Consider the following 12,314-nt stretch of genomic DNA (forward strand, 5'->3'; position numbering starts at 1 on the left):
ATGAAAATATATTACATGGTATTAAAAGAAAAACGTTGTGTTAATATTTAAAAGATTTAGTTAGGTAATTTATAAACTAAGACGAAGATTCAACTACTGGTTCCAATTCTTGAATAGAGTAGATATTAAAATTCTTATATTTTTGTTGCTTTAACTTTTCTGGATCAGCATAAAGTTTTTTATTTTTGGAGCAATATAACAAATCAATTCTAAATATATATATATAGAATCTCTTTTTTGGTTTTAAAAATAGGAGCAATATAACAAATCAATTTTGGTTTTATATAGAAGATTTTGGTTTTAAAAATAGGAGCAATATAACAAATCAATTCTAAAATACTATCAAGTTTATTTAGAGAACATGATTTTTAATAATTTTTTTAAGACAGTACTAATCAATCAAAATTATTAACAAAAGCAACCATTTGCATAAAATGAAAAAAGGTATTTTCTTCCCCCAAGTCTTCTAGTTCTTCCTAGTTCATTGGTACCATCTATGTTCATGAGGTTTCAGCACCATCTAATTGACTAGTTCCTCCTCTTCACACTCTTCTTATCTACTAAATTCTTACCTCATCGTTGGCCTTGGCCAATGATTACTATCCAATGTCATGTAACAGAGTAACACGTTATCAGCTTGCCTAGTCATGTCAATATATTAATGTTTCAATGCTTTAAAAAAGACACTCAAATCAATTCATCACTTCAGAATCCACAGCTAGAGAAAAGTAAGTAATATGGTGGGAAATGAGTTGAAACTTAGAAAAGAAAATTCATAGAGACCGATTTAAGAAGACATCTGTGAACCTTGATTCAGGTTAATGCTACAGAAACATAAATATTCCACGAGAAAATGAAACTCAATATATATACAAAACGGAATAATGATAAAGATGAGTAAAAAGATTTTTGTGCACTATCTCTGAAAAAAGAGAGTAAGATATGGTATTTTTATTGTTTCCTATACATATAAGGATTCTCAGAGATGACCAACCTGAAGTTGTTTTTCACTGCTTTTAAGTCTTTCCGTATAATCTTTTACTTGCAGAAAACATTTGTGAAGCTCCAGATGATTAAAGAAACATCAGCATTGAATCCAGTCCAATCATTGTCTGAGTAGAATTTTCACCAGCTTTATATTAATAAATATTTGAAAATACCTTGGTCAACTGTGTCTTATTGTATGATGAGGTTTTCTTTGCATTAATCAAAGAGTCTTCCAATTTCTGCATCAATCATCAAAATATTACGGGGAAATGAAAGCCACTTGCTGATAATGTGAAAACAGAAGTGGTGAAAAGAATAATTATCGAAAAAGTAAAATTATATAACTCAAGCAAGAAGGATACACTTTACCTTGGACTTCTGCTGCAAGTGCAAAACAGATTTTCCTTTCTCTTCTAACTTATCTTCCATCTGCAGAATCTGAAAAGTAATGAATCTTAGATTCTCCTCCACACAAAAAGCTGAGATAAAGATAACAATGTGCGTGAGTTTCCACTGAATTCTTAGCAGCGAAGTTTTGAATGTGCATTTACTCCACCAAGAAAGTGGCCAGGCTCATGTTCTTTCCTTTTGTCTATATCCATAATCCTTAATGAATGGTAGCTCCCTCAAATAAAGAAACTAAGGAAACTACCACATATCTTCCAATGGTCATCAGTAAACTTCTGAAAATAATTAGAACCTCTTGAAATTGTAAACAAACAATGTACAAGCATAAGATTCTTCTTCAAATCAAAATGAAAGACAAACCTCTTTGTTGAGTTCTTCAAGCCTTTGGCTCGATCTAATCAGTTGTTCTTCTAGCTGATAGGGTAAAAAAAAAAGATTTAAAAAGGGAAAAGAGAGAGAATCCAAACAAATACATGGATGCCATTACTTACTTAACAGGAAAACCAGAATGTGAACTTACTTGGTCATCATTTAGATCGCTTAAAAATTCTCTACTGTGTCGATCAGCTTTAGTTGACCTGGAGAAAACCAAAATGATAGCATGGTGAAACAAATGTAAAGCATAATGCCAATATGTTAAAGTATATGGTTTTCTATCCTCTTGCTCCACAGAAAGATAATGAAATTTTTTTTTTCTAAAAAAAAAACATTGCTACTTAAACAATGACAAAACAAGAGAAGATCTGCAGGGTGGCATTATACAGCAAGATAACATACTGCCAAAAAGTACAAAGGACTTTTACATGATGAAGCACATATTTGAACTCAAAGAGGATTCAGGATTCAGGTATCTACATATCACAGTGGTACCCAAGGACTCCAACTCAACAAAACATCTATTTTTCTCGATCTGAGAAGAAATTGATGCACTTTACATTCACATTCACCTTGAGCCAGATGGGAACATATCTAGCCTTATTTGAAAGTAGATAGAAACTCAGAGGGATACTTGGTTGGGTTACTCAAAGAAATGGAATCTGCACAAGGTAGACTTAAAAACTTAGTAAAATAAGTTTTAAATTTTTTAAAAGGATTCCAAAGTTGATAAGAATCATATTCCTATAAATCTTATATGTATATATATAACTTGAAAATAATAACACCAAAGCATTAACTCAATAGTAGAAAACATATAAGAAAATACCCTTCCCATTAACTAACACGCCCCTCCAAGAGTTCAACAAATTCAATATCATCCTCTAGTCTTTTAAAGTGAATATACGCTCTAAATTACCAATCCTTCTAAAATTAATAAATAAACTGGATTCACTGGTCAATGTTCTTTTAAATTGCACAAACACAAACTTCCCACAAACATACAACAATATAAAAGTCCTAACTCACCTTCCACCGGCACAGATTCAGTACACAAATCAAGATCAAGTCCTTTACCTGTAAAGATTAAAGATAGAAATTAGTATTCAATACCCTAATTAACCATAGCCATAGCAAAGAAATTAGTAATATATGACACACAATAAATAATATACTTAATTAATTGAGGTGGCATATGCATTTCTCAGCCACTGGTGCATTAATCTCTAACACAAACAAACCAATTTTTGATTGGCCCAGCTTACTTTTGCAGATTTTCACAAGTTTTAATAACTTGTTTTCTTAAATCTTAACTACAAATAACATTTAAAGACAAACTTAACACAGAAGGATAGACACCTATTAGAACTCCAATCAATTTTCCTTTTTGTGTAAAAACTCATGAAATTTTATATCTGTCTCACATATGAAAACACATAACCACCATGAAATATAAGATGAAATTATCTTTCAGTCCTAAATTCTCATTTCCTTGCTTTTATCATTTCCTTCATTATATTTACAAGTCATACACAACATGCTTAATTATAGATAAGCAATCATCAGTTTGGTAAAGGTAAACAAAGTCCAATGATACTCAGAGAACCAACAACAAGTCACACATACATTCAAGTATTATACATAAATAATATAATAGAAATTTATTTCATATCCAGAAGTAATAAATTATAAGTCCGATCAACTAAACAAGGATGAAAACAAACATATTAAAACTAAATAAATAAAGGGAGAGAAAGAGAAAAGAAAAAATACAGAATTTTATCATCAGCTATTATGTAAAGCATAAATTATAAAGGGAAAGAATCAAAACCTTGAGTGAATTATAAGAATGCCATACCTGGGCTCAAATTCCTTGATTTCAGCAAGCTCACTCCCACAAGTATCTTTTCATTGCACTTTCCTTCTTTCTGTGCCAGGTATATCACTGTTGCGAAATTTATAGCTATGCAAGTGCACACAGTCGCAAATTCGTAATAAAATGGTAAAACCAAGTATCGTCCTCAAGGACTGATTTACCAATTACCAGTCAATTAATTTCTTGTTCTATTTGATGAATTGAAATTCTTGATTTTTATAAATACAGCAAAAGAAACTACAAATTGCATAAACAATAATTGAAAATTAGATAAAATAACAACTAATGGAAAAACTTTTAATTTAATCACTGAGAAACAATTAGGATATTCAATCTCATCAACTATCCTCCCTATTCTTCCCTAATGCAAAGTGTGAATTCTCCTTCTTTTGACCTAATTCAATTAACAAGTTGATAAAGCAGCCTATAATCATACTATGAATTATAAACTCAACCTAGATGACAATTTCCTATATTTCTATGGTAAATTGAACCACGCAGGTATCATTAATCTCAATCAACTTAATAACAGTTACACAATTAATTCAGATACTTTCGTTCTAAATTAGAATTATGTCCAATATAACCACAGCATAATTAAATCTCACTTCTCAGATTTTGACTTAAAAACATATGTAAATGACTAAAGATGGCCAATCAATAATCAATTTAAAAGAACAGATTATATGGAATTGAAGAAGAGTGAAGAAGAAGAATATTAAAAATTGCATTAGTTCATAACAGGGATTCAAGTGATTCAATTAAACATCCTAAACAGAAAATTAGTTCCTAGTCATAGTGCTAATCACAAAAGAAATTAAAGATAACATCAAGAAGAAGAAAAACATGTAAAAGTACTCTAAGCTTGAGCCTTCAAAACCAGTCCTCTTCCCTTTCGTCCGTACCTCCTCTTTCTTCTTTCTCGCCAAGTTAAAACCTAAAGTTTCAAATTTTAAAGAGGCGGGCCACGGCTCTACATACACTATGCCGCGGCCCGTGTCCAAATTCCTGGGCAAAAAGCCCTTTCCATGCCGTGGCCCTCTGAAGCCATGCCGCGGCCCATACCAACGAGTTCTGGGAAAAATGCTCATCTATGCCGCGGCCCTCTATAGCTATGCCGCGGCCCGAGGTCTTCCTAGAAAAACAATGCCTCTGTTTCCCCCCTAGCCACGGCTCTACTTTGCTCATGCCGTGGCTCTTAAGGGGTTTCTCAATTCTTCAAGTTTTCATCCCAAAATTTCACCAACACTTCCAAATTGTGTTGAGAACCCTTCTTTATCAAGATATGATGAAAAACTTGATTATTTCTTCCATTTCTTTAGCATTTTCTTCCACATGCTCAATTCTTCCTGATATTCACAAAGACAAACAAACAAAGCATAAACCCGCACTAAATGAAAGAAAAACGAAATAAAAGACTACTAAAAACATCACCAAAACATAACAAAATCTAGACTCAACAAACTCCCCCAGACTTAACCTTTACTCGCCCTCGAGTAAAGACCAAGTTAAACTAACAAAAAGAAACAAACACAAACGAACAAGCTAAACCATCATTACCATCTACACTGCTTTGCCAAAACTCATGAAATCTCAATTGCAATATTTATAACCAGAATTTCAGCTCAATTGCCTTAAAGTCCAATTTGTACAGTTCAATTAGGTATATCAATAATATATCATGAAAATGACTACAACACTTGGATTCTATCATATATGCTTAACTCATTCTAGACAATTCCACAAACCAAATTTTTAATATGCTTGCATTACTTGACATTCTCCACTAATGTCAACAACACGTGTTTTGAAATCAAAAGGACTTTCACAGGTTATAGCGTTAGGCTTAGGCAAGGGTAGATGAAATTGTCATTTAGGCTCAATCATTACCATAAGCATAAAAACCTTGAAACCAGCCAAATTTCTCTTCACCATACCAAAAATCACCCTTTTATACAATTAGAGAGAGAGATTACAACACTTTTCATTTTCTTATACATTTTTTTTTCTTTCTTAATCACACTCCCCCAAACTTAAGATTTTCCATATCTATATAATCAAGGAGTGTGATAAAGTGATTCTTTTTTTTTTCAAAGACTTCTCTCTCTTCTCTTTTGTACAATCATACTACATTCCAATCATACCAATTCCTTACTATTTTTCATTCTTCTTTCCCACAAATTATATCCTTATGATAACCAAGGAAAAGGAAAACATAAATAATTACGTTAGGAAATTTAGGCTCAAATAGTATAATTAAGAACAAAAACCAAGTTTAAGGCTCAAAAAAGGGTAACTAAGCTTAATTAAATCAAGGTTGGCTTGAAAGGCACAATTGATCCAATAAAATTTCCTAAATCACTTTTCTAAACACATGTCATCAATGATTTCGCCTCAAAGGCCAAATAATGCAAGTTCTATCAAAGTCAAATTATCATTCCACCAACCCTAGTCAAACTCATATAATAAAATCCAAAATGTTGCATTTTCAAAACATATTAAAAATTTCCCACAAAACTTTTAGATTAAACTCTAAAACAATTGAACCAAGCACACAGTTGAATTCAATTTCCTTTTCACGAGCAAAGACAAAGCAACACAGACAAGAATGATGGCTTAACAGCTACACTAACAACACAGACAATAACACAACAAACTAAAAACTAAACTAAACAACGCACAAAACAAAACAAAATAAGCTCTCCCCCAAACTTAAAATGCACATTGTCCCCAATGTGATAAAGAAAAGAACAAGGAAAGAGAACTTACCTGATGCCACATCAGTATGGCGGAGGAGGTGGTGGAGGTGGCCACTAGTATGGAGTGTACTGGGGCGGAGGAGTGAAATAATTCTCATCAGCGGAGCTCATAGTCCACCTCGTCACTAACGCATTCAACTCCTCAATGTGAACTCGCCCGTACTCATTTTGTTGCACCATGAAGTCATTATAGTGCTGATTTTGGGCATGACTCGATTGGATTAAGTATTGATTCTGCTGAATAAGGTAATCCAATCGGTCATGCGTACGCTCCGTGTGCTCATCAATCGGAACACCAATTGCCAAATGCGAAGGTGGGATGCTGGGGCCTGGTTCATCTGCTTCCTCCTCCTCAGCTTGATCGATGTCCACTGTGTCATCAGCCCGACTGCGCTTAATTTGCTGGCTAGGAGCAGGCGGCGTAAGAGAGGCCGAAGGAAATGTCGTAAACAAAGTCTGATTGATTGCCCCCATTGGCCTCCGGACTAGATCGCTGTTGTAAACTGGTACCTCATAAGTGTTGCAGAGGGTCGAGAGGAAGGTACCATGGGCGACACCAGCTGTAGTATTGAACCTGCTGATGTTGCGAATGCTATATCGAATAATGCGACCCACATCAACTTTCATTTGAGTCATGATAGCATACACCAACAAACAGCGCTCTCTATCAATAGAAGACAGATGAGAAGTCGGCAGTAAACGTGCACTCACAAAATAAACCCACGCCTTCGCAATTGGGTTTAGCTGCCACCTGTACAACTCTTTGGGCCTCCCATTATGATAATTGAAACGTGCCCCTTCCATACTCAAAATGGCAGCCACAGCATCATAGTCGGGCTCCTCAAAATGGGCCAATTGCCAATGTTCATTCTCTTGTGCAGACAATGAGGGAAGGCCCAGTAATTGGTTAAATGCATAAGAGGTTGTAGGCACTAGTTTACCCCTGATAAAATTGTTCTATTCTGCATCTTGATATGAGAAATTGGAGAAAAATTCATATAACTTAGAGTAGTTGGCTGAGCCCACATGAGTAGAGTCACAAAGGAAACCCCACTTACGGCGCACTATCTCAGCTTTGATAATGTCATAACCAGGGTTTTGTACAGTAGTGGCCTCATTAAGCTCAAACCCCCTTTCCCTTACCACTGATCTCTTATAAATCTTTCTAAATAAAGCAGCTGCGTCCTTATTGACAAATAAATTCGTATCATAATCAGCTGGGGCAGGTGGTGTTGGTGGTGGTTGAGTGTGCGAGGAGGAGGCTTTCTTTGAGGAGGTACCTCTAGGGGGATTTCTCTTGGGACCCATAGTTTCTTTCAAACAAGAATAAACAAAACCCCGAAATAGGTTTTCAAGACTTTGAGTTCAATGTTCCTTAGGTGTCACTCCCCCAAAACTTATGATTAACACAATCAACAGCACAAATACTAATTCCCAGATAAACAATCGACAAACCCCTTAAACGTCTCACAAGAAAAGCACAGAGCAATCCACAATACCACAATGCAAACTATTCTCCAATCAAAAGCACTAGAATAGGTAATGTTGACGGTGAGAACTCGTCAACGAAGTTAAGTTGGAAAAATTATCAAATTAAGATCGCGAATCGGAAAGCTATAAAAACTTGAACAAAAACTCAAGAACAATGATGGATCAATAATGGAGAATTTAGTCTTTCATTAACACTTAAGCTTCTGCTACAGTAAAATTTCCAACCCCCTTTCAGGTGGCCTTAGAGTTTATTTTATAGTAGGCTCTAATGGCCTTAGGTACATAGTGGTCCAGGGGACCAGGTGGTACATACGTATTGTATTAGGGGAGTGGCTTCAGAGGTTGTGGTCGTACATCCCGTACAGGAGCAGGTGTCAAGTGGATGTCTCCACTACTTGTCTGTACCCATGTCTGATGCGTGGTGGCAGGCGTAGTGGCGCAGGAGGTAGTGGTGTCGGCTCTGACCTATGTCCATAGACATACGGACCATGATCCTTACCCCAGCGGTCTCACTGGCACTGATAATCGTACTCAGTACTTGGTCGTACAAATATGTCCCATTCAACTCGTACGGGATCACCTAAGCATAGGGATCCCAAGATGTAAGGAATGGGACCCTTGGTGTGAGGAGCCGATCTTGGGTCCTGGGTATGAGATACTTGAAGCACCCCGAGGTCACCCACGGACATAGGTGATAAGTGTGGCGTGCTGCCCCTTTGGCACACCCACATGGGGCCATTTTGTAATGAGCATGCCTTGGTGCTTGATCATTAGTCAAGTCTTGCACCAAGAAACCTCATGGGATAGGGTAGTGGCAGTTTTGTAATATTGCATATGTCTCCCAGACAAAAATCATATATGTTCCTGGGAAGACTTTATTTCCCTAGAAGGCTCCTTAAGGGGAGGTGACCTGGTGACTTAGGGAAGCACCATGGCCATCAGCAGATAGGGGCCAAAGCTGTGTACTCCCTTGCCCTATCAAGGCTATATATTAATGAAATAACATTTATCCATACTTGCCTCTGTGTGCTTCCTTGTTGCTTATGTGTTACTTGTTTGTTACCTTCGTTGGGCCATTGTGTGCCACTTGCCTTGTTGTGTGGATGTTCCTAGGAATGACTTGCTTTGTGCTTGCTCATACTTCGTTATCGCCCGTTGCATGTCCGAGATGTGTATGTGGCTAACCGCTGAGTTTGTTTGCCTGTAGGTGTGTGTTGTAGGCTGACTTGCTAGCTTGAAGAGTCTGCAAGTGTCGCACGTCCCGTCTAGTTGGAATACCCAAATAGCCGGCCCGTGACAGTTGGTATCAGAGCCAAGTTAGAAAGCGCTTGGCAAAAACACACTATGGTGAACCACACTCAGAGGATCGAAGCTCTTGAGAAGCGAGTAGGGGAACTGGATGGCCTGGACGAGAGGGTCAGGGATCTTTCCTCTGCAAGTCAGGACTCGGGTTCGTCTGATGCATACAATCGCATAGCCGCGTTGGAGAAGGAGAATGATGTTCTTCTATCCAGAATTATCGCGTTGGAGAAAAGAAACACTCCAACAAGTACTTCTGTTTCCCCGCGGTGGGAAGAGCGCATCGCGGCAGTGGAGCGCATGCTAAAGGAACAAGAAGTTTCAATAAATGACACGACGGAAGATTGCAGGGAGGCAGTCAGTGTACTCAGAGAAGAAATGGCTGAGCTGTCTGCCAAGGTAAACCTGACCATGCGAGCGGTTGGGAATGCCCCTGCAACAGGGCCGATAGGTATGGAATATGGCCGAGCCAAAGTACCCGAGCCGAGGCCCTATAATGGGGCCAGAGACGCAAAGGATTTGGAGAATTTCCTCTTTGACATGGAACATTACTTTAGAGTCGTGCGGGCCGATTCGGAAGATGGAAAGGTCGCCGTGGCTACCATGTATTTGTCGGGGGATGCCAAAGTGTGGTGGAGGACCAAATATGATGATATAGAGAATGGCAGGTGTACCATCACATCTTGGGCGGATCTGAAGAGGGAATTAAAGACGCAGTTTCTGCCAGAAAATGTAGCTTACATAGCTCGTCGCCAGTTACGAGAGCTTAAACAAGTCGGGACAGTCCGAGAGTATGTAAAGAGATTTTCGGGACTGATGCTCGATATTAAAGACATGTCCGAAGTGGACAGGCTCTTCTGCTTCCTCGAGGGATTGAAACCATGGGCCAAGCAAGAACTTCAAAGACAGCAGGTGACTGATCTAGCCACCGCTCAAGCTGTTGCCGAACGCTTAACAGACTACACTCCGGAGAGTAGCCTGCCGAAAAGGGCTACCCCTCCAGCCAGCTGAAGTAGCGCCGGGAGTAAGAAGTCTGGGAAGTCCTGGCAGGGTAAGAGTGGGGGAGAGAAGAGGACAGCTGAATCCAATTCTTCCAGTGGGACAGATGCTGCTGTAGGGAAGAAGCCGCTAGCTTGTTGGATTTGCAAAGGCCCACACAAGTCGGCAGTTTGCCAATTCCGGGGCAAGATAAATGCCCTCATTGGCCAAGAACAACAGGGTGAAGGAGAAGAGGAAGAAGAAGAGTACGCGCACATGGGCGCTGTCCGCCTGTTGAACGCTCTCAAGAAGCATGGCGAGAAAGGGAAGAAGACCCTGGGGAAAGGGCTAATGTTCGTGGATGCCGCTATCAATGGCAAACCTGCCAAAAGCGTGATGATTGATACTGGCGCCACCCACAACTTCATCTCTGAACTCGAAGTAAAGCAACTGGGACTAAAGCTGGAGAAAGATGCAGGCCGCATGAAGGCGGTCAACTCCAAAGCCTTGGCCACATCTGGCGTGGCTAAAGGGGTAAAAGTGAAGATCGACACGTGGGAAGGGCAGACTGATTTGGTGGTCGTCCATATGGACGACTTCGATGTAGTTTTGGGAATGGACTTTCTAACCGAGAAAGGTGCCATTCCAATTCCTGCCACTGGAAGCTTACTCATAATGGGAGAGACTCCTTCAATGGTACCTGCAAAGGTGAAGCCACCCCCTGCTGTGAAGCTTCTATCAGCTTTACAGTTCAAGAAGGGTGTGAGGAAGCAGGAGCCGACTTATGTAGCTGTACCCACCGTGTTCGAAGAAGTAGTGGAAGAAATTGTTCCACTAGAAATTACGAGGGTCTTGAAGGTGTATGGGGATGTGATGCCAGATAAACTCCCCAAAGCCTTGCCACCAAAGAGGGGGATTGATCACCAGATAGAGCTGGTGCCTGGAGCGAAACCTCCAACAAAAGCGTCGTACAGAATGGCACCCCCTGAGCTAGAAGAATTGAGGAAGCAATTAAAAGAGCTATTGGAGGCAGACTTCATCAGACCGTCGAAGGCGCCATATGGCGCACCGGTGCTATTCCAGAAGAAGCACGATGGGAGCTTGAGACTGTGCATCGACTATAGGGCTCTCAATAAGGTGACAGTTCGCAACACATACCCCATTCCTCTAATCGCTGATTTGTTCGACCAGCTAAGTGGAGCCAAATACTTCACGAAGTTGGACTTGAGATCGGGCTATTATCAGGTGAGGATTGCAGATGGGGATGAACCAAAGACTACGTGTGTTACTCGATATGGAGCATTTGAGTTTCGAGTAATGCCGTTTGGGTTGACAAATGCACCTGCTACCTTCTGTACACTGATGAACCAAGTATTCCACGGGTATCTAGATAAGTTCGTGGTGGTGTACTTGGATGACATCGTGGTTTATAGCGCCACGATAGAGGAGCATCAAGAACACTTGGCTCAAGTGTTTCAGAAGTTGAGAGAGAACCAGCTATATGTGAAGCAAGAGAAATGCTCGTTTGCACAGGAGAGCATCAAGTTCTTAGGCCACGTGGTGGAACGTGGCCGTATTCGTATGGATCTGGATAAGGTGAGGGCAATCCAGGAATGGAAAGCCCCCACAAACGTGAAAGAACTTCGCTCCTTCTTGGGCCTAGCCAACTACTATAGAAGATTTGTGGATGGCTACTCAAGAAGGGCGACACCCTTGACCGAGCTTCTGAAAAAGGGTGTGATTTGGGCGTGGACTGACAAATGTGCTGAAGCGTTCAGAAGTTTGAAAGAAGCCATGATGAAGGATCCTGTTCTTGCCTTTCCAACTATTAGCAAGCCCTTCGAAGTACAGACAGATGCATCAGATTATGCCCTGGGAGGGGTACTACTACAAGAGGACCACCCGGTTGCATACGAAAGTCGCAAGCTGTCTGAAGCTGAGAGGAGGTATACTGCCCAGGAGAAGGAGCTCCTCGCAGTTATACATTGCTTGCGAGTATGGAGGCATTACTTGCTGGGGTCAAAGTTCGTGGTGAAGACGGATAATGCAGCTGTGAGTCATTTCCTTACTCAGCCGAAGCTGACCCCTAAGCAGGCTCGATGGCAGGAGTTTGTGGCGAAATTCGACTTCCGTTTTGAGCA

The 12,314-nt window shown here is 39.7% G+C and overlaps 1 long non-coding RNA gene across 1 annotated transcript; it reads right to left on the bottom strand.

Annotated features, from left to right (window-relative positions):
• Nucleotides 1-989: 989 nt before the first annotated feature.
• LOC133815996 (uncharacterized) lies at nucleotides 990-1,974 on the bottom strand. Its single transcript, XR_009884939.1, has 5 exons — nucleotides 1,916-1,974; nucleotides 1,756-1,809; nucleotides 1,357-1,425; nucleotides 1,161-1,226; nucleotides 990-1,063 (listed from the first exon to the last, which is right to left on the bottom strand). It is a non-coding gene; the product is annotated as an uncharacterized LOC133815996 (long non-coding RNA).
• Between the last annotated feature and the right edge of the window lie 10,340 nt (nucleotides 1,975-12,314).

This window comes from Humulus lupulus, chromosome 2, assembly GCF_963169125.1.
Source record: "Humulus lupulus chromosome 2, drHumLupu1.1, whole genome shotgun sequence".
NCBI lineage: Eukaryota > Viridiplantae > Streptophyta > Magnoliopsida > Rosales > Cannabaceae > Humulus > Humulus lupulus.